The following is a 23593-nucleotide window of genomic DNA, read 5'->3' as shown; positions in this document are numbered from 1 at the left end:
TAAAAGCAAGTATGATTAAGTTCAGTTAATCAATGCAAAATTAAGGCAAAATCTAACAGCTTTTAGAATCAAAGTCAAAGATTAGGAAGGTATTACTTTATGACTAACAGTAATAAACCATAATAGTAAGATATTTACCAATCATCTGATAAATAAAAAAATCTATTGGAGAAACTATCACCTAAAAATTGTTGCTATTTGATACTATTCTGAAGGAATTTATCAGGGCTCAGTTTCTATACTTCTATACTTCCAAACCACAGGGTAGCTAATATTCATTTGTGTGTTGTCTCGAAAAATAAACTCAAAATGAGTAACAGGAATAAAACCCAGCAATTTTAAAATCTTGGACCCAAGGAATAAAGATCCATTATGAAAGGAGATGTGTTAATGAAGATAGTAAATTAGTAGGTTTAAGAACCAATTTCTTGTGTCTTAAGGGTTTTCAACTCAATTTGACAAATACAAATTAACTTCTGTGAAAATAAAAAGCATAAACTAAAATTGTAATTCTGGGGGCTATTATGAGCTCTCAAAGCCAGCTGTTAATAACTAGATAAGCCAAATGTCCATAGACAACTGAAGACCATAGATTTTTTTTTTCTTTGTTTTCTGTTTGTTTTCTTCATTTTATCCTTTAAGGCAAGGCTGCACTTGCTTGTTGTTCCTAGGAAAAATTAGGTATCAGGATAAAGCTATTGTTTCTGAAGAATGACACTAACGTCAGGTTTCTTTTTGTAAACTGAAATAGAAGGAGCTGTCTCATTTCCAATCGTGTGTCAGAGACAGCTATAGCTTTAAGGCAGATAATTCCCATGTACACATAGTAAGAAGGGACAAGCTGTGTTTTATAGAGTTAATCCTCAGAGAAAGATATGGATCCTCAGGCAATGTTTGCAAACAGTGAACAATAGGTTCCATGGAGTGTGTATCAGCCAAAATGTTGGTAAAGTGAGTACCAACACGTGATTGTGGATGATGGTATAATAAAACATTTTGTGTATGTGTGACCATTTATTTTTAAATACAACAAATGTGTAAAATATTAAGAGAGAAAAAACATTTGACAGAAAGGATTTCAAAAACTATCTTAATTACTGAAAGGTGATGTACGATGGGGAAAGCATAATTTAAGGAATTTAATCCAAGTGACAACAAAAATAATATAATTGTCATACGGATGATTATTATTGCTACTGTTATTCTTATCAAGAAGAAAACAAGTCACTTTTCAATATTTCAATCGCTATTATCGAGGTTTGCAAGGATTATTGCAATGGTCTTTTAACTGGTCTCCCTGTTCCAGCTCTTACCTTCCTAACAGTATACTTTTTAGCATAAAGAGCCACAGAAATCTGTTCATGTCACTCTTCTGCTTAAAAACATCCAGGGAGGTTTTCACTCATCTCATTTAGAGTGAAAAACAAAGATTTCATAAGGCTCTCTACAATTAGGCCTTCCATTACCTCAATAATCTCACATACCACTGCTCTCTCCCTTTCATACTCTATTCCGGCATGCTGGCCTCCTCACATTTGCCAGGCACACTCCTACCTCATAGCCTTTATATACGCCATGCCTGCTTTTTGGTATACCACTAGATGTTATTAGGTTCACTCTTCACCCACTTCAATGTCACCTTCACAATGAAGCCTTTCCTTTATACCCCATTTTAAATTGACAACACTTCCCATTCGGTATCATTCCATGTTCTCCTTAATTGCTTTCTTTTTCTCCAGAATATTTATCTAACAGAGAAAGGATTTACTTATCTAATTTATTCCTGTCTTGGATATCAACTACACAAGGTCAGGAATTTTGTCTATTTTGTTTATTGCTGTGTTCTCTGGTGTTTAGACTGTACCTGGTATATAATAAGCACTAGAAAAATACTGTTTAATCAGTAGAAGGCACTGCAGTGTAGAGTTTAAGTCTCCGAAGTTTAACTGTCAGGGCTCAAATTCTAACTTAAACCATAACCTGCCTTCATAAAACTTCAGTTCCTTTTCTGTTAAAAAAAAAAAAAAAGTATAATTCCCGCCTGTAGTGTTCTTATGAGAGTTAAATTAGATGGTTCACCTAAAAGCATTTAACAAATTTCTTGGATGACAAGTGGAATTACTGGTATCAGATTTGACCTATGTTCATGTTCTACTTGGTTCCCCCTCCCTAAACTTTGGTGCCTAATGCTGGGCTGCTTGTGAGATAATCGGATATAATATATGAAAAAAAAAATAGTTTTAGACACTGGACAAAAGGCAACACAGGATAATAATTCCTGAGATAAGGAAATAAATAAGGCAAGCCCTCAGCTTTCTATTTGGAGGTACGTTTTCGACCACAGCCTTGGGATGGGGAACCAAGCAGAGCTTGGCAGTTTCATGTAGTTGAGGAAACAGAAACAAAAGTTTAGGGAAGCCAAAGTGCCTGGAATTTATGCAGGGTTCCCAAGAGGAGGGAGATCCAATGAGAAAGAAATCCATAAAGTTGCCTAGTGAGTCCTTAGAGCCGTGGTTCTCAAACTTTTGGTCTCAGAACCAAAATTGAAGAACTTCAAAGAGATTTTATTTATGTAGATTATGTCTACCAATAGTTGGTTTATTAGAGATTTAAGAAAATTTCTAGAATATTTATAATATTTGTTTATCAATTCATTTAAATATAAAAGCCATATATAACATATTGTATGAAAAATAAATGTGTTTTATGAAAATAAAAAATAAGTGATAATAGTAGCATTGTTTTACCTTTTTGTAATTCTCTTTATTTTCTGGCTTATGAGAAGACATTTAGATTTTCATATCTGCTTTTGAGTTCAATTTATTGTAATATCATATGCCATGTACCCTTTGGGAAACTCTACTGTATACTAATGAGTGAATGAGAGTAGAAAGGCAAATAACAGTATATTTATAAAAATAGTTTTAAACTCATGAGCCCTAGTATTTTTATAAAGTATTTTTAAACTTACAGACTCCTGAAAGCTATCAAAGACTCCCAGGGGACTCTGGCCCCCACTTTTTGCCCTAGAGTCTCTGGCTAAATATTAAGCTGCACACGAACAGGGTAAAACTCCACAGTACCAGGAAAAGAACTGCCAGAAACTGTAACTCAACAATTTTTAGAGCTCGCACAATATTGGAAGATATCTAAATTCTGACCAGCATGGGAAAGACTGGCTCATGCAGAACATTCAGTAAAGCCCTCAGAAGGTTCATGCCTTAGCTAGCAGTAGGGGTAAACTTAACTCTTGCATAAAGGCTACTTTAGGCTGAACAAAACAGCTTTTAAAAACAAGTCTCAAAGGCATAAAACTGATCCATAAGTAATTTAGCTGCCTGATAATACAAGTTCAACACACTTTAAGAGAAAACAACAACAACAAAAAACTCAATAGCATAATACTCATTCAATAAAAAATAAACACAAGACATACAGAGAAGCAGGAAAATGGGACTCAGTACCTGGAGAAAAATCAGTCAGGAGGAAAAGACCTAGAAATAACACAATGGCACTACATGAACTTTAAACAGCTATTATTAATGTGCACAAAGACTTAAGAAAAAACATGACCATAATGATGAGAGAAATGGAAGATATAAAAAAGAACCAAATGGAAATTCTAGAGTTGAAAAACACCATATTTATTTATTTTTTAAATTTTATTTATTTATCTTTTAATGGTGACATTGGTTAATGAAATCTGGTTTCAGCTGTACATTTTAACAGTAAGGCATATATATATTTATATTATGTGTTCGCCTCCCATAGTTAGGTTTCTTTCTGTCACCACATATTTAACCCCTTTTACCCCATCTACCTCCCCGCTCTCCCCTCCCTCTGGTAACCACTAGTCTATTGTCCATGTCTATGAGTCTCTGTTTGTTCTATTCACTGTTGCTTTTAAATTTATATCCCACATATAAGTGATATCATGTGACTTTTGACTTTTTCTGTCTGGCTTATTTCGCTTAGCATGATTATCTCGAGGTCCATCCATGTTGTCACAAATGGCAGTATTTCATCTCTTCTTATGGCTGAGTAATATTCCATTGTATATATGTACCACAGCTTCTTTATCCAGTTATCTATCTTAGGACACTTCGGTTGCTTACATGTCCTGGCCACCGTAAATAATGCTGCTATGAACATCGGTGTGCAAATATCTTTTCGGATATGAGTTTTCAAGTCTTTGGGATAAATACCCAGCACAGGGATTGTTGGATCATGTGGTAGATCAATTCTTAGTTTTTTGAGGAACCTCTATATTGTTTTCCATAGTGGCTGTACCAATTTGCAGTCCCACCAGCAGTGTATGAGGGTTCCTATTTCTCCACATCCTCTCCAACATTTGTTATTACTTGTCCTGTTGATTACAGCTATTCTAACAGCTGTGAGATGCTATCTCATTGTGGTTCTGAATTGCATTTTCCTAATAGCTAGCAATGTTGAGCATCTTTCCATATATTTTTTGGCCATTTGTATGTCCTCTAGGGAGAAGTGTCTGTTCAGATCCTCTGCCCATTTTTTGATTGGATTGTTTGTTTTCTTTGTTGTTATTGAGTTGTATGAGTTCTTTGTATATTTTATTTTTTGTATATTGTATATTTTGGATATTAGGCCCTTATCAAAGGTGTTGCTTGCAAACATATTTTCCCATTTGGATGGTTGTCTCTTTACCTTGTTGATGGTTTCTTTTGCTGTGCAGAAGCTTTTTAGTTTCATGTAGTCCCATTCATTTATTTTTGCTTTTACTTTCCTTGCCTTTGAGGTCAAATTCATAAAATCTTCTTTAAGTCCAAAGTCCCTGAGTTTAGTTCTTATGTTTTCTTCTATGCATTTTATTGTTTCAGGTCTTATATTCAGGTTCTTAATCCAGAAAAATACCATATTTAAAATAAAAAATTTCACTAGATGGGCTTAAAAGCAGAACAACAACAGAGCAGTAAAAACTACCGACATTGAAGATCACAGAAAAAAAGGAAATAAGAAACAAAATGAACAGAGCCTCAACAAGAATTGGACAATATCAACTGATCTAACTTATGTGTGATTAGAATATCTAGAAAAGGGAGAGGAGCATAAAAATGTTTGTGAGAATACTGGCTGAAAATTTTCCATAGTTAATAAAAAGTGTAAAGTCAAAGATTTAAGCTAAATTAACCTAAGTATAATAAACTAAAGGAAAATGATACCAAGGTAATACATAATTGAGTTGTTGACAACAGAAATAATAAGACAATCTTAAAAGTAGCTAACAGAAAAAGAAGATACATTGCTGACAAGTAAATAAAGACAATAAGAATTACTTATTTCTCTTCGAAATCAATGAAGCCATAAAAAATGGAATATCTTTTAATGTGCCGGGGAAAGAGGGGGCTATAAACTTAGAATTCTATATCCAGCAAAAATCACCTTTAAATATGAAAGAGATATAAAGGAGGACATTTGCAGGTAAACCAAAGCTAACGAATTCCATTCCTGAAATACCCAAACTAAAAAAAACTGTTAAAGCAAGTTCTTCAGAAGAAAAATGATTGCAGATGGAAACATGGATCTACAGGAAAAAAAATGGAGTATACAAGAAATAGTTTAAAATGTGGATGGATATTAAATTTTTTTCTTTTTCTTTTTTTCTTTTTTTACCACTTTAGAAGATAATTGACTATTTAGAGCAATGATTAGCAAACTATGGTCCTAGAGCCAAATCTGTCTGTTTTGAAAAATACAGTTTTATTGGAAAACGGTCAAGCTCATTTTTTTTTTACATATTGTGTATGACTGATGGCTGAGTTGAATAGTTGCAACCACATGGCTCACCAAGCAAAAAATATTTACTATCTGGACCATTATAGAAAATGCTAGCTGACGCCTAGTTTAAAACAAAAACAATATCATTATGTTGTGGGGTTTGTATCTATGTAGAAGTAAAATATTTGATAACAGTAGCACAAAGGTTAGAAAGGGGAAATAGAAATATACTGTTGTATAAAACAGTTCTAATATACAGGAAGTGGCAAATTATTATTTCACGTTAGATTGTAAGAAGTTAAAATGTGTATTGTAACCCTAGAGCAATAACTAAAAACATTAAATAGGTTTGGTTAATGAGACAACAGAAGAGATCAAATAGAAATATTCAAGTAATCCAAAACAAGGCAGAAAAAAAAAAGATGAGACAAAGAGAAAAATTAAAAGACAGTTGATTTAAATCACCTATACTGATAATACAAAATAAATGTAATGTAAAATTAAATGTAAATGGTAAACAATTAAAAGTCAGAGATTGTCAGAATGAACAAAAAAACAATACCGAACTATACGCTGTCTGCAACAAACATAATTTAAATATGAAGACACAGGTTTAAAATAAAAGGATGGAAAAATAATGCTCATATACAAATCGTGAGATAATAATCAGACAAAATTAAATCAGGATAAGGAATATTTTCAGATACAAAGAGGGGCATTTCATAATGATAAAAAGGTAAATTCATCAAGAAATACAAATCCTAAGTATACCTCAAATATAACCTCAAAATACAGTTTGGAAAAATTGATAGGCATGAAAAGAGAAACAGAAAAATTCGTAAGTATAAGTTAATGATTTTCACATTTTGAATATATAGACAGAATGAGTAGATTGAAAGTCAGCAAAGAAATCGAAAAAAAAAAAGCACTTAAAACACAGAGGTGCTCAATTAATATTAGCTATTATTACTATATTATAAATGTCATTAATTATAGCTAATAAACATTTAAAATGTGATAGAAATTGCTTTTACCTAAATATAAGTAATAAGAACCACTTATTACAATGGTTCAGGGATACAAAATGCCTAAAAAAAGTAAATAGCCTATCAAAAGAGAAACTATATTACATGTGGGGCTGGAAATAGTATTATTGAGTGAGAGAGACAGTGTCAGTTATAATACAGACTATATAAAATTACAGAAACAAAACTTATGTATGATACTTTTCTAATACTTTAGGGGATAGCACTAAATCTTAGAAGCCAGGGTTGCAAAACAGTACTCAAGTTTATAGATTAGAAATTATGTAGCGTGGTTTCTTATTCTGATGATGACATTCAAAATACTCAATTCTTTAAACCAAGTTTTTAATCAAATGTTACAGTCCTGTTAAACTTTTTTTTTAATTTAAAAAGTCAGCTTTGATGAGATATAATTTACATACAGTACAATTCATCCTTTTTTCAAATTTTTATTTTTAACAAGTAAAAGTTATACATATTTAAGGTATACGATGAGATGTTTTGATATCTGTATACATTGTGAGATCATTATCACAATCAAACTAACATAGTCATCACCTCATATAGTTACCATTTGTGTGTATATATAGTGAGAACACTTGATATCTACTCTTTTAGCAAGTTTCAAGTATATAATACATTATTAACTATAGTTATCATGCTGTATATTAGGCCACCAGAACTTATTCATCTTATAAGTTTTGATCAATATCTCCCCTTTTCTCCTATCCCCTGCCACCTGGTAACTGTCATTCTACTCTCTGTTACTTTCTGTTACTATGAGTTTGACTTTTTTTTTTTTTTTAAGATTCTGTATACAATGAGATCATGTGATATTTGTTTTTTGTATCTGGCTCATTTCACTTAGTAAAATGTTCTCCAGATTCACCCATGTTGTCACAAATGGCAGGATGTCTGTATTTTTTAAGACAGATAAAATTCACCCTTCTTTCTGGTACATATATACAATAGAATATTACTCAGCCATAAGAAAAGATGCAATATTGTCATTAGAGACAACATGGATGGATCTCGAGGTTATTATGCTAAGTGAAATAAATCAGACAGGAAAAGTTGAGAACCATATGGTTTTGCTTATGTGTGGGATATAAAACTGAAAGCAGTAAATGAACAAGATAAAGAGAGACTCACAGACATATATCACAGTTTAGTGGTTACCAGAAGGAAGGTGGAAGGGGTAGGTAAGGGTAAAGGGGGTCAAATATATCATGACGAAAGGAAATTTAACTCTGGGTTCTGAACGCACAATACTATATATATATATATATATATATATATATATATATATATATACATACATATATATATATGACATATTATTGAGATGTACACTTGAAATCTATTTTATTAACCAATGTCATCTCAATAAATTTAATTAAAAAATTCACCCTTCTTCGATGTATATTTCCATAAATTTTGACAAATGTATTGAGTTATGAAACCACCACCACAATCAAGGTACAACATATTTCCATCATTCCAGAAAGTTCTTCATGCCCTTATATGATAGATCTCCTCCTCCCACCTCCAGCTTCTGGTGACAATTGATCTGACTTCTGTCCCTTTAGTTTTGCCTTTTTCAGATTTTTACAACTTTTGTATAAATACTGAGAAACGGAGATTTCTGTTAAAATGTGCGTTCAACTTTATAACTACCAAATTACTTTCCAAAATGGATGTACCATTTTGCATTTCCATCAGCAATGTATGTCAGGTCTAGTAGTTAGGGTTGTTGTCATTTGAAAAAATATTTCAGACATTTTATTAGATATAATAGTGGTTTTAACTGACATTTACCTAAGGACTAATGATGTTGAACATTTTTTCCTATGTTTATTTGCGATCTGAATATTTACTTTGATAAAATGTCCATTCAAATCCTTTTCCCATTTAACAATTTGTTTTTGTCTTTTTGTGTTGAGCTGTAAGAATTTTTATATGCTCTGAATAGAGCATATCAGCTTTGTGTTTTGAAAAGATTTTCTTAGTCTGTAGCTTGTCTTTCTTCTTCTAACATTTTGAAGAGCAAGTTTTTAAAAAATTTGATAAAATCCAATTTATCAGTGTTTTTCTTTGATGGTTAGTGTCTTTGTTTCTCCTTTAGGAAGCCTTGGCTTAATACAAGGTCACAGAGAGACTCTTTTCTTCTGCATATTCCTCCATATATTTTATAGATCACTCAATCCATTTTGAGAAAATTTTGTATAGGTACAAAATTGAGTCAAGCTTGGTTCATGTTTTTTCTTCCCTCCTTCTTCTCTCCCCGCCTTGTTTTTTGTATATGGATGCCTAATTGTTTCAGTACATTTGTTGAAAGGTTTACCCTTTTCCCATTTGGATCAATCTGACACCTTTGTTAATTATCCATTGACCATTTTTACATGGGTCTCTTTCTGTACTCCACTCCATTCTATTGATCTGTAGATCTAACTGCATACAAATAGGAAACTGTCTTAATTCCTATAGTTCTGTAGTGAGTCTTGAAATTAACTGGTGTAAGCCCTCCACCTTTGTTCTTCTTTTGTTCTCTTGCTTTCCACATAAATTTATCAATTTCTATGTTTAAAAGGTCTGCTGGAATTCTTTTTGGAATTGCACTAAGTCTATAGGTAAATCTAGGGAGATCTGACATCTTAACAATATTGACTATTCCAATCAATAAATATGGTATATCTCTATATTTAGTTTGGTCTTCTTTAATTCTCTCAGCAATGTCTTATAATTTTCAGTATAAAAATCTTGTACATTTTGTTAAATTTATCTCTCTGATTTCATGGTTTTTGATGCTATTGTAGATGATATTTTTGAAAATTTCAATTTCTAAATTTTCATTGCTACTATAGAGAAATAGAAGTATAATTGGTTTTTGCATATTAACCTTGTATCATGTTGTCTGTGACTAAGGTTAGTTAGCACCCATCATTTTGCAGTTACTTTTCTCTTTGTCCATTCTTTCTCCCTTGGCCCCATATTATTCTTTTTTAAAAAATTAAATTTATTGGGATGACATTGGTTAATAAAATTATATAGGTTTCAAGCGTACAATGTAATAATATATCATATGTATATTGCATTGTGTGTTTGCCACCCAAAGTTAAATTTCCTTCCGTCATCATATATTTGACCCCCTTGACCCATACCTACCTTCCCTTCTCCTTCTTTTCCCTCTGGTAACCACTAAACTGGTATCTGTATCTATGAGTTTTTGTTTGTCTACTTTTAGTTTTATATCCCACATATAAGTGCAGTAAATATCTTTTGAAGACATTGTGTAGAGGATAAACACTGCATATTATAGTCCTATATAATGTAGGAACAAATGAAGACAGCCTACTGTTACAAATTATGGAGAATAAAGATTTAAGGAATAGCAAATGAGTTGACTGGTTCATCCAAATGACATAGAAATTAATCTCCTGCTCAATTATCTTAAATTGCTTCATGTTATATAACTATGAACAATATCATCTTCAGCAATATGTCATCCAACAGTAACTATTTAGGAACTGGTTTCAGTTTTTTGTTTTTTTTTTACACCTACACCCCCAGTCTTCCTAGGTGGTCTCCCATCCAAGTACTAACCAAGCCCAACCCTGCTTAGCTTCCAAGATCAGATGAGATCGGGTGTATTCAGGGTGGCATGGATGTAGACCTGGTTTCAGTTTTGACACATAGAAAGGAACACGTCTTAGAAAGTCATCAACGTCAATAGACTTAGTTTTCTTGGGCTATATGAAAATCTAACTCAATTTACTAGATTCAAGAGGATCACAGAGAAGAAAAGCTTACTGAGTGATAAGAATTTATTAATCAAGATATGGTGGACAGCCTTGGGTATTATCACCTAATCAAGAAATCTTTTGGATGTCTACAGTCTTTTTTATGCATGTGCTTTTATGTTTGCAATTGTTTATATACTGAGCGCCCCAGAATGTATGAGAATGGGGTCAGGTTAGGCAAATGCATGAGCTTTAATGAGATAGATTTAAAAATGAAAATAATAAATAGAATATGTGTTTCCATTATTAGCATTAGGAATGCTTTGGAACTGAGTGGAATGTGAAGGATACAATGTCTCTGAAGAGCAGGAATGCTGGTTCTCTGATTAGGTATAAATTTTCAGTCTGGCATGAGGATACAAAAAGGTGATCTTTCTTTCCTTATAAGATATATACCTCTCAGTGGTAACCAAAACAAACACTATCTCTGTCACTTTACTAAATTGCAATGTAGCTATTTACAGTCTAAACCTGCATGTAATTTTAGCTTCTAGATATAACACTGGTGATTCTTATTTTACTTTGGTCATTTGCTGCTGAAAGGAGTTGTGTGCAATATGGATGACTGGTAACCTTACTAGAATGCCATAAAATGTGCTGTGTCAGAGATAAATTTAATTCCCAAAAGGATTTAATGGCTAATGTTGGATTTTCGGGTCAATATGCCTGACAAAAATAAAAAGGGGTTATTATATCATATTTAGCATTCAAGATAAATAAGGCATTTTTAAATTATGAATTAAATACCCATCTGAACGACAAAGATATTTTGAGTCATCAAGTCAGTCTATAGATTGGAAGGTCTTGAATAAGGTTCTTTAAAGTGTTCTGTGCCCAAAGCCTTCATATAGACTGAGACATATCCAAATTAACTTTTTTTTTTTTTTTGGATAAACATTGATTCCATGAACTTAAGGCAAAAGCCCAAGTGAAAACTGAGGTTTTTATTAGGAATGAGGCAAGAGAAATGCCTAGAGTCCAAAACTGAAGGAGGCGCTCAGTCTTGGGAACATGCAGGTGAAGGTACTACTTCTTAGGGACCTAAGAGCAAATACTACTTTCTTTAAATTTTGCTACATAGGAACCTTTGCTAAGCCTACCCTGGTCCTGGCCCTGGTTTTTATTCCAAAAGGTCTTTCAGGAGTTAAGGCAATGCTATCTCTGGTTTCACATGGTTTGTTGTTGTTGCTTGAAAGTTAACAAAAATCAAGTAAATAATTTTAAGGCTTTATCATAAATAGGCACTACATAAAAATTAAACAAGTAGGGCAATATTAATAATTAGAGAACACAGCTAAATTTGAATAATAACTAATTGCAAATAGTTTCTTAGTGTTTACTGTGTGATTGATATATATATATATGTAATAGATATATAATATATATTCTCTTTGTCTTCAACTCTGAGTTAAAGTGTTATTACTATTATTACCAGTATTCCTATTTTTACAGGTAGGGAAATGAAGACTTATAGATGTTAATTTGCTCACTCTCACATAGGCAGTAGAAACTCAAGTTGATCTAACTCCAAAGCCCAATCTCTTAATTACTATGCTTTGCTACCTCCCAACTGTAACTATTTAACATTGCTGATATGTCAACTTATCTTTATTATAGGCAGACATTTAAATGCCATTTGTTTACACGGATTCAAAAATGTCGTTAGAAAACCCGAGTTAATAACTATAGATAGACTACTCTCACTCCTGTAGCCTTCTAGCATAGTATATTAAGAAAGGGAAAATAAAAATGTAAAAAAGAGAAAAGGAAAATACAAAGGATTATAAGAGAAAAGATATTTAGAGATCACGTTTCTTTTGTAGACTAGGATAAAATAATAAGAACGGGGAATAGAACAGTATGCAGACAGAGGTCTCCAAGCAAATTCCAAAAAAAAAAGCAAAAGGTTTTCATCTATAGTGGAAGAAAAAAATAGTTAAGATGTTAATCACAGAGAATAAAAATGTTACTTTAGGTTTAATTTCAGCTTTTTTAAATTAAGAGGAGAAAAAATACACTTTTTTTTTTCAGAAATGAAGTACTAACAGTTTTCTTTTTCTATTTTCTACCTAATGTAAAAAAGGATATTGACATAAACAGAAACATGGGGAACAATTTTACAATACTTAATTTTAAAACAAAATAAAATAATGTCACCTTTAATTTATAAAGAAAGGAGAAACACCTGGATGTAATCGAGATTATTAACTTCCAAGAAATCCATGCTTCATGGAAAATTCTAAGAATATATTTTTAGAGACCTAGTATTGTGTCATTGGTATTGACTGTGATTTTCTAGTCTTTTGAGAAGAGTAGATTTTATAAAAGGTTAAATGCTGCTCCCCTCTCCGCCCCTTCTCTCCCACGCACCACCCCCATCCCCAGCTCCTCAAACCTCCATTAACAAGTCAGGCTGATACCAGAAAGACCTTATCTTTCAACCTGCTGAAGAGCGCCCTCTAGTGCTGTCTTGCAAATAAAAGGTGCTCATATGTATTTTTTTTCATTAATTGTCCTGCTTATACCAGCTTAGGTTTTCTTTGGAATCTTAGCCAAGAGAGAAAGTGATGCTCTAAAAACAATTTTCTGGCTTGTAAAGCCAGCTAAGTAAGACTATCACAATATATTAAAGAGTGAGAAGGTTTTTATAAAAAACTTGTAAAATGAGGTACCTCTATATTTAAAATAATGTCCTTTTTGTTGAAAGACTAGTTTTTTTTTTATAGTACCTAGAAAAATAGGAGTTAGTTTTCTCAGGAAAAAAATTAGCACTGACAATAATTGCTTTCTTGACCTCTCAATCTCTGAAAACTTAACTACTTAGGCTGTTTAGGTATCCTCAGAAATTTTTATAAAACTTACCTGTGTTGAACTTTTTATTTCTGGTGATATATAGTAAAATTTTATTCATGCCTAATCAAAATCCAAAAGGGAGAACATAGGAAAACAAATTACCTGACTATAAGGTGAGTATATCTTTAAATTCCAGGATAAAGAAAACACAAGATATTCCAAAAGGCAGCATTAAATAATGGCAATTCCTTTAAACAATTCTGACATTAGCACAGAGTAACTTAAAGGAGTAAAGGAATCAGTGTTTTCATTGTCTAATACACACTAAGAAATCTGAACCATGAGACTTGTAACTCTATAAACCACCACTCTATCTTGGGCATAATTCTCTCCTAAAATTTTAAAAGAGCCTATGCACAATAAATTAAAGCTAGATCATGAGAAAGATCAGGAAAAGCTGAATACTTAAAAAGCACTAATAAGCATGTTAACACATGAATATGTGTGTGTTATGTCTGCATGTTTGTGGATTGCTATTATTCTGCTTAATAATTACAGGGAGGATCAATCAAACATTTGACCCAGAACATGAGTAAATATAAGATCTCTGAAATTGTGTTCTGGTGAATGAGGAAACTAAGAACACTGAAGGAAAGATTAGAATTCATGTATCTATTAGTTAAAATTTTTTTGTGTGTTTTTTTGGGGGGTGGGGATTGCAAAAGTGATTAAACAAAATATGTTAAACAATACTAATCCAAAAAATAAAAGCTACATGTCCAAAAAATAAAAGAGAACATGTCCTAATCTTTCTAGAATAGGACGATGTCTAGAGATGAAATATTCTTGAAACATGGCCTTCAAATACTGTTATCTAAATTCTTGACCTGGTGTTCAAATAGAACAGGGGCTCTAGCAAACTGACAAAAACGGTAGACAGAGAAATGGGTATAAAAGGGACACGACACTTGGAGTAAAAAACTCTGGGTTCTACTTCTGTCCCTGACTCACCATTGACCTTGACAAGGTTAGTGATCTCTGTGATTCAAGTTCTCCATCAAAGATGGGCAGTAATTCTTGTCAGACACCGCACAGAGTGTTAATAATGAGAGGACTAGTGCGATAATGTACAGAGCTTAAAGAAATTTTACTGTGTTGTGAACACTTTTGGAAAAGATCTTGCTTCTTTGCTATCCCACAAAAGCTTATGAAAAAAAAGGGATGTATAAAACATTAGGTTAAATTCTGCTTAACATTTTCATTTGCATTTATCTTGAAAGCTTCTACAATGAACTAATTACCTGTTATTTGTTAATATTTTTATGTCCGGGAATTTCTAATTCCCCTTTTATCTTATCGGACTTATTTTTAGTCTTCTATTTACACAAAACAATAATTTATTCTTGAGTTTTTCCCTTTGCTCATTATGTAAACAAACATACAAACCCTGGCTATTTTTCTTCTACCACTTTATCTTATTCAACTATAATAAAAGCGACTATAACGATGAAACTAGCACTTCATATATGTGAATGTGCTTTGTAAGCAAACTATAATCTCATTTCATGTATTTATTCAAGTTAATTTCAATCAGGAAAATTGTTGATGGTTTATATATCTAACTTATAAGCCTTACACAGGCAAAATGTTCAATAGTAGGAAAATGTTCACCCTGTCACTTTGAAAGAGGAAATAACCACTGGACACAATAAACAATAAACCAACAATAAACTTTATTATATTTTTTCATAGATTTCCTAGCAAATAATAGTATGGATAGTCCAGGAAATTTTCCAAGTTATAAAATATATATTTATTCCAATTTATAGAATGAGCTATCTTAAATTTATATATTATACTTGAGGTAAGAAAAATAAAAATGTTTCACACTTCTATTTTCAACTCTATTACTCTTGGTTTAATAACAGTAGAAATCACTTAACATATATAAAATATGGAAATGACTACCTCATTGTGCTCTTGGAATGATTAATTATGCTTTTACATCAGAACAAAGGCTATGTGAACATATGACATTATTACTTTAATACAGGTAATTCATTGTAGTATGAAACAGTCATCTATAGACCAAACAATAATCACTTACTCTATATGATAAAATAAAATCCCCACTGAAAAATGAAGAAATACCTCTTTCTGTTCTTAATTAGTTTTTAATAAATGATACATAATAAATGGCAGCATTCTAATTTATTAAAGTTTAGGCATAGTCTTTGAATGGGAGATGGGTATATGAACAGCTGTTTATAGAGCCTGTCAAACCTCTTCTGTTAAAAGCATTGTTCTCAAAGTTTGAAAAGGTGCACACTCTCATAAGGTCCTTTCAGGTAGGTGGTATGGCTAATAGGAAGTAGTACTTATATTGTACACGGTTATAACTGCAGATAAATTGTCTGTTCTTGTTCTCATATCTATAAACATCCACATCATTTACTATTTACTATTGGTTTTTAGTCATACACAGACACACACAGTTTTAGTGAAATTAATACCTAGAGAAGGACTCATCCTTTTTTATTTCACAGATGTGAGAAATACATTTATATTAATAATAATGATTTTTTTTCAAGGCTACTTTTAGGTTCCCTATCATTAAATTTTACAAACCAGGCCTATATAATTTTTTCATGGTATATTTCAATAGATTAAAAAACCTGGTGGTGTTTAACTTTGTCTTTAAGGATCCAGATGATATTTATTTTCCATACCTGGTTCCTGCTTAAGTGCAACAGTATATTTTAGTATTTTTCAATTCTTCCTCAACTAGAAAAAATAAAGGGACACTTTAACTACAAGCATTTAACAAGTATCTAACAGTGGTATTTTACTTACTGTAGGAGGAATATTTGTGCTCTTCTTACTAAAAGTCTCATCTAGACTTGCCTGAGAAATAAAGCAGGTGAGAAGGTAGGTTTTATCACATGATATGACTAACAAAATGGTCTAATATGTTCACTGAATGTACTCTTCCCTCCATGCTTGTATTTGCCATATCCATTGCATTAGTATTATCTTGTCTGCATGCGTGCACTTCTGCATGCAAAGACAGAGACTCTAAAGCTTTGTATTATCTTGGAATAAAAGAAGCTGGAAGGAAAGCAGTTGTTTCCTCTTAAAAGAATGAAATGAAAGATACTGAAGCTGCAACGAACCATTTCCACATAACCACAGCTAACTCATTCTAAAGAAAAATTTATGTAGATTTTCTATATAGAAATCTTTTTTTCCCCCTCTTGGAACACCCTATGAGTGCCTTTGTTCTCAAATAGTATGCTTTCCCTTTGTTGAAAATTTTGAGTAATGCTCCACTATGACCAATTTGATTTAGGGGGTTTAATTTTCTTAATCATCAGCACAAGTATACCTCTTTCTATGCATCCTTTATGAAATCAAACACATATCACACATACAAACAAAAACAGAATGTATCCTCTTCATAAAATGGACATTCACATAAAGCTAGACCACCTGCTATCATATATCGGATATAAGCCATCATATCCTTACAAAAATATAGATTTATCTTTATATAGTAAGTGTACTTATAGCTTTCTGCCTTAACACTCTCTCACACAGCTCATGTGTTCAGACATACATGCACATACAAAAACATACACAACTCCATTACTATAAAGTCAAATTCATCTAACGTTGCACAGTCTGGTTGGTATTGCTATATCTTTTCCTCCTTTAAATGTGACTAGCTATTTACACCCTAACAATTCTGGTACAGAGCTGATTTAGCATTTTTATTGGAATGTGAAAGCTCTTAAAAGAAGAAAAAATCTAATCAGGCAGAAGAGATAGAAAACTTGCTGAATTTTCTCTCCCCTCTCCAAGACCCCCCTGAATCCTATCAAAAGCACATCTTCCATTCATTGCTTCCCGGTGTCATTATGACAAGCGGCTACAAATCAATAGCAGAGGGAAAGGCAGGACCAACCCGCACTCACCAAGTGATAAAGATTCACTCTCAGCCCCGATTTGCTAATAGCCCATAATAGCAGCCATTGGCGCCCTGCATTAAATCATACATTTCACTCTGCGTTTATTATGGGATTTTTAAAACTCCTCACCAAATTGGATTTTCTCGATGGTCTCTAATTTCCACATTTATCATTTAAAATTAAACCCCTCTGTGGAAAGGAGGAATAGAGAAGGAGGAGAAGGTAGATAGAGGCCAGAGAGTACTGTATTTTTTCTTCTCACCCCCTTATTTTTTTATGAAAACCCATAAATAATACCAGGTATCAGAGCTATAAGCAGCAGGGTATTTTTGTTTAACTGGAAAAAAATTCCAGAAATCAGGCTGGAATGGTTTGTATGTGCTGGTCTGTAAATAAGATGACAATTCAAGAGGACAAAATACATAAACATAAGGCAGGTATAAAACAAAAGAAATTTGGTTAAAAAGATTCTTAGTAATGTTGCAAAGAAGGTGAATTGCAAAAGCAATGGAAAACAAGTTAATGTTACATTTTGCAAATACTCCAAGGAGCTGTACAGAGTGTTCAGCAAATATAATATTCTAGCTTTAAAAAACTACATTTATCTTATTCCAAAGCTCAGTGAAAACAGATGAAAAGTAAAAATTCTTTTATTGGTTTCTAATTATGTAACAGCTGGCTTTACTGTCTATACATTTTTAGTTTAAAGATTATTTTAAAATTTCACAGAATCTTGTTGGCTGCTGTAGCAATCCCCCTCCACCCTCCAAATCAGTTCCTAAATCTCCTACAGATACCACTGAAACAATGGAATCAACCCATGGAAACTTAAATCACTACAAGTTTAAATATATATTATGCTTTTTTGCGGGGGGAGATGAAATATTTTTTTATTCTTTGGGTATAAAAAATAAAAATTAAATTTCAGGTCTATAGCATAAAATGAAAAGGCTATATTTTCCCAAGGCTGCATGGCTGGAACTTAGTATGACTCCATATACCTGTGATCCTAGCAGGATCCAAAGACATCAGAAAGAAACTATCAGTCCCTATTCAGAGATGCCTGAAAAGGCTACAGATTTAATGAAATGTCAAATGATCCTTTTTTTTTTTTCTTTTGGAGATTTCCTCAGCAACTAAGTCCATCTATATCATTTTCATTAAAAAATAGAGAAATGATCTTTTAAAACAGAAGTTAAAAACTTCAGCCATTTTATATTATGGCATTTCATCTTCCAAGGGCCTCTTTTGTTTTGAAATTTTGTTTGTTGTTGATAGAATTATTTAAATTTTTTCCAGAGATCCTTTAAAAAAATCTGCCATTAATTGCTGTCATTTTGCTGTCATTTTTTTTTTCTTGGTAGAAAACTATTGTTGTATATACCTCCTTTCTCCCCTTCTTCAATTCCATATAACTAATAGCCACCCATTGTAATACAGTATTTTATTTACATAACATACATACTGAAGAGTGCATAAATCAAAAGTGCAATCTATGAATTTTCACTAATTGCACACACTAGTGTTAACAGCATTCAGACTAGGAAGAAGAATGTTTTACTAGTGTCCCAGTCTACCTTCTCTGCAGTCTCTTTCAACTACCCCAAAGGTAAATTCTATCACGACTTCTAATATCATAGATTAATTCTGTCTATTTTTGAACTGCATATAAAATGGAATCATTCATTACGTACTATTTTGTGTCTAGATTTTTCACTCAAACTTATGTGAGGCTCATTCACATTGCTATATGTAGTTGTGTTGGTTTATTCTTATTGCTGAGTGGAGGTCGACAAACTACGACCAGAGGGCCAAATCTGAGCTGTTGCCTGTTTTTGTATGATCTGTGAGATAAAGAAGATTTTTACATTTTTAAATGGTTAAAAAAAATCAAAATAAAGATAATATTCATGACATGAATGAAATATTGTATGAAAACTGTATGAAATTTTAGTGTCCATAAGTAAAGCTTTTTTGGGGTGGGGCTGGAATACAGCTATGTACATTTAAGTATTTTCTATGGTTGCTTTCATGCTACAATGACAGAATTGTTGGGGTAGAAACTCCATACAGCATACAAAGTCTAGAATATTTACTATCTCTTTATTTTAAAAAAGTTTAGCAATCTCTACTGTAAAGTGTACCATTGTGTGGCTATACCACAATTTATTTGTCCATTCTACTGCTGAAGGATATTTGGGCTATTTCTGGTGTTGGGCATTATAAATATATGCTATACACTTTCTAGAACTGCTGGGGATAGGATATGCACATGTTCATTTTTGTAGATGCTGCCAAACAGTTTTCCATAGTGGTTTCTATCAATTTACACTCCAATCAGCAGTGCATGAGAATTCCAATTGCTTTTTTCTTGCCAACGTTTGGAATTTTAGCTATTCTTGTTTTAAAATGCATTTCCCTAACATCTAATAAAGTTGAGAACACTTTCTCATATGTTTATGGCCATTTAGGTATTCTCTTTTGTGAAGTATCTATTTATGTCTTTTGTCTATTATTGTGTGATCTGACTTTTTCTAATTGACTTGTAGACGTTACTTGTATATTATGGATACATGTCTTTTGTCAGGTTATCTTTTATAAGCATCTTCTAGGTTGTGGAATGCCTTTTTACTCTTTTTAAGAGTGTCTTTTGATGAACTGAAGTACTTAATTTTGACATAGTTCAATGAGTTCATTTTTTCTTTGTAGTAAGCACTTTGTGTTCTGTTTAAGAAATATAGCCTACCAGGGGTCCCCAACCCCTGGGCCGTGGACTGGTACGGTCCATGACCTGTTAGGAACTGGACCACATGGCAGGAGGTGAGCAGTGCGCGGGTGAGCGAAGCTTCATCTATATTTGCAGCCGCACCCCAGAGCTGGCTTCACCTCCTCAGCTGCACCTCAAATCATCGGGCATTAGATTCTCATAGGACCCCTGGTCCCTGGTGCCAAAAAGGTTGGGGACTGCTGGTCCTAAACCAAAGACATGAAGATTCATTTGGATTTTTTATGTATACTAGTATGTCATTTGTGAATAATGACAATTTTTTATTTCTTTCCAATACATCTATGCTTTTGATATCATTTTCTTACCTTATTGTATTAGCTACGACCTCCAGTATAAAGCTGATTGTGGGCATCTTTGTCTTGTTTTGAATTTGCTGTGGATTTTTGTAGATCCTCTTAATCAGGTTAAGGAAGTTCCCTTCTGTCTTAGTTTTCATTATGAATGGGTACTAAAGTTTATCAAAGACTTTTAAAAAATCTAGATCATCCAAGATGATCATGTGAATTTTTTTTCTGTTAACACGGTGAATTACACTGATTAATTTTGAAATGTTAAATCACCCATGTGCTCTTGGAATGAATTCTACTTGGTCATAATTTATAATAATTTTTATATATTGCTAGATTCAATTTGCTGGCATATTGTTTAGAATTTTTATATCTATGTTCATGAGAAAGATCAGTTTGTAATTTTCTTTTCTTGTAGTAACCTTATTTGGTTTTGATATCACTTTCCTTATGTTTTTAAAAAGTCTCTGGCAAAATCGCAAGAGCTACTTTTGACAAATTGCAAATTTTAGGGCAAATTAAAGCTGCTGTATTTCTATAATAATGGCAAAGCGAGCTCTAATACTTATGGGTTTTTCTTACTCTGCTCTAAGTTCCCTACGTTTCGGGACTCACTATTGCCCAGTACTTGCTTCTACTATACAAGCTTTTGAAGATTCTTCTAAATTTTTGAAATTTTATTCTATTTCTCTCTCTGATGAATTTAAGAGTCTACAGTGTTTTTTTTGTTGTTATTTTGTTTTGGGTTTTTTTGGTCAGTGATTACATATTAGGCTGCTACTATTTGCAAGACTAGGTATTGTAGGAAGTTATAAGAAGTAGAAGATCTATTCTCTGCCCTCAATGAGTTTTTAATGAAGTAAGATAAATTAGTCTCTTTTACAAATTATAAAACAATTACGGCATCATCTTTAATTAAATTTCTCCATTCAAAGTCATGAAGCTTTGAAGATGACTTCTATAATAATGAGGAAAACAAATTAATAAATAAAAATTAGAAATAAAGAAAAGCAAAAAGAAGGTACAAAATGACTTACAGTCACACTAACAAACACAACCATTACTAATATTGAATTTTGTTGTAAATTAAATAATCTTCAATGTATTCATTCTCATATTTTATTTATAACAGACACCTCCACAGTTGGTATTTGCTATTAATTTCATCTATGTATACTTTTTCATTTTATGTAGGGTTCTCCAAAAAAATATTTTTAAGATAAATTTAGAAAATAGCTTCTATAATTTATATTATTACAAAACTATAAAAACTGACAATTTTTAAATGTGTGAAATGAAATTCCCTTCTCTCTATCAACCAATCAGATATGTCACTATACCATGGTTCCCATCTCAGAAAGCTTCAATTACATGCTTGGTAGGTCCTGTATCTTGGCACATCTATGCCTTTAAACTATCCTCACATCTGACACACAACAAATTAAGACTTATACAAAATATACTTTTAAATTTACTGTATAACACTGAAGTACAGGATTGCGATCTTAGAGTTGATTTAACATAGTGGTTAAGGGCACAGGATCTGCTGCTAGAATGAGTTTGAAACCTGGTATCACCACTCACAAGGTACATAACCTCAGCCAAGTTACTTACATTCTCTGTGCTTCAGTAACTCATCTGTAAAATGGGAGAAATAATGGTAATGACTTCATATAGTTATTGTGAGGATTAAATAAATAAAGTACTGTTGGACATATAGTTAGTGTTCAGTAAATACTGCTTTTTCATAGCGAAAGGGCTGCTCATTTTAAATATACACAAGGAGCAACTATACATACTGTTTTCATATGGAAACACCTTTGATTTGCCCTCTTCAACATCCCTCTTCTCTTCAATCCTGAAGACTGTCTTTTTAAACTATTTAGTTCATTTTCATTCTTACTGTCTCCTATCTACTGTCATATTTTCTGCTTCATTCCTGAAACAATGAAAAAATCATCTGCTTTAAAAAATTGTTTCTAAAAGCTTACTTCTATTATGAAGTCTCTATCTAAGCTAACACCACTTGATGTAAGTGGATAAAAACTGGAACTGAAGAAATGAAGACAAGAGACATATTAAAACTGGTAGTATTTTCAGGGTTTCCTAGTTTTCACTTTCGTTTCGCTACTATAGAATTCACAGAGTACAGTCTATATATATGTTCAATTAAAGGATCAGTTAAAGAGCTGGCAATAAGTTTATCAGTCTGAGTTATACAACTAAAAATGGAAGAAATTAAAATGAACTTAAAATCAAAAGAATTTAAGTAAAAAAATCAAAATATAAATCCTAAACTATTTGTTTGAGGTTGTGACACTTCATGTAATCACAAAAGACTGGAAAGTTTAGAATGAACTAGTTTAAAGTCTTAAAATCTGAGCCCGTAGGCTTTCTTTAATCTGCATGCAAGACTGTTGAACACTGTAGAAATTACAATTTAAGTACTACACAGTATGTGTTTATTTCTTTACTAAACTGCATTGTTATTTTGTAAAACATTAATGCTATGAAACAGTCAGATAAAGTCAAGGTTATGGGTTCTCTCAGGATGTCTTTGTAAAAGAAGGAGTTATAATGGGTTAGGGAAGCTTTAATTATGGGTTGAGTCCTTGAACTCTGAGTACCAGCTTTAGATAATCACTCTTTCTATGGACTCCACATAGTGGCCTCACTGTTATTATTTTTTTTTGTTATTGTTGTTGTATATAAACTTTACTGTTTCAGAATCTGAAGCATCCTGTGGTTTATTGATTCTTGTAACCACACTCTCTGCCACTAGTGTTCATCACTTGTGTTTCTCCTGACTTCTGCCTCTTGAGGAGAATGAAAGGTGGAAAATATGACACAATAGTCTCAGATTGGATGACTCAGTTTAAATACCGAACAGGAAAAAAAGTATCTTAAACCACCACTAGAAACATTTTCCTTTCAAATGGAACTGATCTTAAAACACGGTTCAATCCAGCAAATTAGGTAAAGAATTCCTGAAGGAGGTAGTTTCAGAACATATTGTGGTATGTCAGAGGATCAGTCATCCAGAGGGTGACAAAAAACTTTCAGTTCTTTAGTTTTTTACACTTGCTGATCTTATTCAAATTTAATTTTATCTAGCAGCAATTGATTGTCATCCAGCCTATATGTTGCCACTTAGATCTTAATCCTTTCCTATCCTTTTAAG

The 23593-nt window shown here is 32.5% G+C and overlaps 1 long non-coding RNA gene and 1 pseudogene across 1 annotated transcript in view; both read right to left on the bottom strand.

The window, feature by feature from the left end:
• Window positions 1-23593, bottom strand: part of LOC120593887 (uncharacterized) — a 153824-nt gene that overhangs the window by 17722 nt on the left and 112509 nt on the right. The gene's annotated exons all lie outside the window — the stretch shown is intronic.
• On the bottom strand, window positions 10332-10449 carry LOC120593992 (uncharacterized; annotated as a pseudogene).

Source organism: Pteropus medius, unplaced genomic scaffold (genome assembly GCF_902729225.1).
Source record: "Pteropus medius unplaced genomic scaffold, Ma_sr-lr_union100, whole genome shotgun sequence".
Lineage (NCBI taxonomy): Eukaryota > Metazoa > Chordata > Mammalia > Chiroptera > Pteropodidae > Pteropus > Pteropus medius.
This window is presented reverse-complemented; position numbering and strand designations above follow the sequence as displayed.